At 48.4% G+C, this 3,707-nt stretch overlaps 1 pseudogene; it reads right to left on the bottom strand.

The window, feature by feature from the left end:
- Positions 1-392: 392 nt before the first annotated feature.
- LOC123814315 lies at positions 393-776 on the bottom strand (annotated as a pseudogene).
- Positions 777-3,707: the final 2,931 nt, after the last annotated feature.

Raw genomic sequence — 3,707 nt, forward strand, 5'->3', positions numbered from 1 at the left:
TTTTGTTAAGAAAACCTTTGTGGTTTTATTGTATCATGAGGCATTGAAACATCTGAACAAATCAATGTCTGGGCAGTGAGGCAGCTGCTTTCTCCTTCACTTCTTTGGGTTACTAGAGCAACTTGTCAGTAGATTTTAAAAAAAAGACAACCTTTTGCATTCCTTAAGTCTTTCCAAGGCATGCGTTGGTACAACACAAACTTCTCCTGCCAGATGTAACTAGTCTAGTGTCCAAACATCATGCAGAAAGCCTAGGCAGCAGCAGCACACTGCGCCCACTCCCACCAGGGCCCTGCTCACATGGGTGTGGTATCTGGAGCATCTGGAGGAGTGTGAATAGTATTGGGAAGAGAGGGAGGAGGAAACAGCAGGAGTGCCTGGCTGGGAGGAGGTCAGCTGAAGTTGTGCAGGGCAAGTTGGAACATGTCATTGGTGCAAACCCAAGCCTCGTTGATGTTCTTTAATAGGAACATCTGGTGGAACCCCATGAAGGGGTCTTCATTGGCCTTAAGCTGGCCCACAGCCATGCTGGTCATGCAGCTATCTGGCATGGGCTGATGGTCCTGCAACGTGATGCTGTGCTGGATTTTCTGGAATGGAAGGCTAGACAACTTCTCCACAATGGCAGCTTTCCCCTGGAACTGCTGTCCTTCCCACGTAAGGTATGACATGTCAATGTAAATTGGGCCTAGTTGGGTTCTGTCATTATCAAATACCTGGCAGTAATGTTGAGTGAAGCTGGATCCAGTCTGCTCCTAAATTGGCTTGTCTCCCATTCTGGAGCTTCACCCGGCCTTGTTGAGACCCGAGGGCTGGGACGATGGTGGCGGCAACCCAGCGTGGTCTGTACATCTGTGGTTTTTAAGGACACTCTGCAGAGTCTCTGGCAAGCCCTGAGAAGTGAGCTGCACCCAGACCCCTAAGGTTCTGGAGCAAGATGCTGATGTCTACAGCAGAGAACTCATTGCCATTCAGACAGAGAGAAAAAAAGCTAGTTTCTGACACAGTACTGGACCTGGGAGAAACCAAGTGTTGGACCATGGAGCATCACAAGCTGGGGCAATTGTTAGACCCTCCAAATCATAAATTCAGGCAAGCACAATTGCCACCTGTCATGCAATGAAATTAGTGCACTTGGAACAGTCATTTGTACAAGCAGGTGTGGAGGAAACAGGCAGATTGTGTGAACAAGTGCACAAGTCCTTGTCTTTCTTGCACTGATGCCTCACCATCAGCTCATACCCATGGCTGCTTGAGGATTTCTCTACAATCTTTTGACAGAGGAGAAGAGAAATAAATGTTGTGGCAACAGTTAGGTACTCACGGTATGTCAGCATAAGCTAACAGTGGGCTGCTGTTACACACAAGGGCACTGGAAAGAGTGGTGAGGGAAAATCCTGTCAGGAGCAGTGTTTAAAATACAACAGGTCATCTGCTTTGTGTGGAGGACAAATGGCCTGAAGTCAGGATATGTGCACACTTTCAGGCCATGGCAAATGTCTTGGCTGCTAGGTCAAGGCCTAGAGAGAGCAAGACTGGGAGACTGGAAATGAGGATGTCCGAGGAAGAGGCATGTGGATGGAGCTATGGCAGTGGGCCCGAATGTGTGGGCCTTTGTGTGCCACACCAATGTCCACTGGAAAGCATGTGTGGTGGAAGCAGAAGCACTGAATAAGCAGGTCACCAGGATGGCTCATCCAGTGCCTTCTGTCCTCAGCCGCTTCAACCCTTACAAAGGGGCCTGGGAAGGAATGGATCTGCCATGGTGGTCTGAGGTAGCTACCACCCCACTGAGTCAGTGACTGTCAGCAAGTCAGATCAATGCTGAGACCTTGCTATGTGGTGTGCAAGGCCATAAGCAGCTGACATGTTCATGACATTAGATCTCCTCTATCCCGGGGAGGGCAACAACCCATCCTTACTAGAAGGGAAGCATACTCCAATGATGGGTTTTCCTTCTCTGCTCCTCATGCATTGCTCAGAGTTACAGGCAAGCCACAGATGGTCTGCTTCTGGAGGAACCAAACCTGAGGCAGTCAACAAATGAAAAAGTTCGTTCTTTTAAGACTCAGATAAAATTCTGACAAGAGTAGACTAGAAGAGGAGAAACAAGTAACCAAATTCGAAAAAAAAAAGACAAAGAAGACGAGAAAATTATGGCGCTGATGAGATTTTAAAAGAACTAAGATACATAACTAGAGAAGAAGAGGAAACCCTTACAGTGGAGCACCAACTAACAAATGCAGAAGGAATGAAAGTGTTAGAAAATCGCTACTTTATAAATATTGCAGTGATGACTGATGCAGGCAGGAATTAGTGAACACCAATACTCACATCTGCGAGTTTGATAAGGACCAGGATATTTCCCCACTTCAAAGTACCTCCCACAAACGATTTAAGTTCAGCAAGAAATACATTTCACTCAACTGAAGACAACTTAATGTTTGTTGTCAGAAAGTCCCAGTGCCATCTACAGTAACAGTGTTGTATTTTTCTCTCCTTGTCCTTGGTGAAAGTGAGAGTTGCTTCTTTGGTTTGGAGAGCCCTTCCCGCCCCCAGTGAGCCAGAGGTCAGGCCACTGAGCAGAGGAGCTGGGGCAGTTCTGGGACTCACCCTGGTGCCCTCAGCCTGTGGCGGGTGGGGGCATGACTCCCAGCTCAGGGCCCTTCCTACGCCCTACTCAGTTCTCGATCAGGCAAGTCCTACTTTCTGTGTTTGGGATGTCACTGCATCACTAATGCTCACTTTCACCTGTGTGATGAAGACCACCTCCTACTTCTCTGACCTCTGACTTCACTGCTTGTTCAATGGTTTTGACCATTCTGCAGACAGCTGGGAGGCACTGGGTATGTGACCCACCTGAAATGCAGGCCCTAGGAATGTGTCACTCCACAAATGGAGCCCTCTAGTTACCCCAGTGCAAGGAGCCAGAGCTCTGCTCTACCCACATGCACCCCCTACCCCCAACTCAGAAGGAAAAAACCACCTATCTATCCAATGCCAGGGAACTTTGAAAAGATGCCAAGGTACCCTGAGCCTACAAGTGATGAGGTCCAGAGAAGAAATTCAGCTCCAAAAGGAAAAGGAGTGTGTGCAGACCCAAAGAGCTATTCCTGGAAAGCCTCAGGCACATAGAAAACAAGAAACCATCGATGAGTGGGCAGCTTTACCTCCTTTGATGTAGGACCTGCCATGTGAGGATCCACAGTCTGCTCAGGATGGGCCTTCTCTGGTCACATCAGAGCATCCGGGGGGAGCTGTGGATACCTGTTCATGGCAGAGAGAAGGCTCTGCACTTCAGGTAGGAGATTCCTGGAGGGAGAACAGCTTCAAAGAGGACCACCACACACTCATGTCAGGGGTACTGGGGAGCAGACCACAGGAGAACAGCACTGACTGTGGACATGTGGGCATTGCCACATCAGTGGAGGATGGTGATCCTCACTGACCTGTGAGACTTCACAAGGGTGACCTCAGGGCAAAAGGACCCTTGTTGAAGCCACTGCAACTGAAGTTGGAGAATGAATTCTTGTTCCAAGTCATCAGGAGCTTGGACTACGGGCTTGTGCCTTGCTTATTTGTGGGGATGGATTTCCTTCCTTTTTTTAAAGCTGAAACTTTGTGTTTGCACAGTTTGGACCAAGTTACAGGGTTGTCTGGTGATGAAGGTTCCCAATCTCTGCCCATGATTTTGACTGAAACAAAAT

This window comes from Phyllostomus hastatus, unplaced genomic scaffold (genome assembly GCF_019186645.2).
Source record: "Phyllostomus hastatus isolate PE091 unplaced genomic scaffold, TTU_PhHast_1.1 phas_contig_16, whole genome shotgun sequence".
Classification (NCBI taxonomy): Eukaryota; Metazoa; Chordata; class Mammalia; order Chiroptera; family Phyllostomidae; genus Phyllostomus; species Phyllostomus hastatus.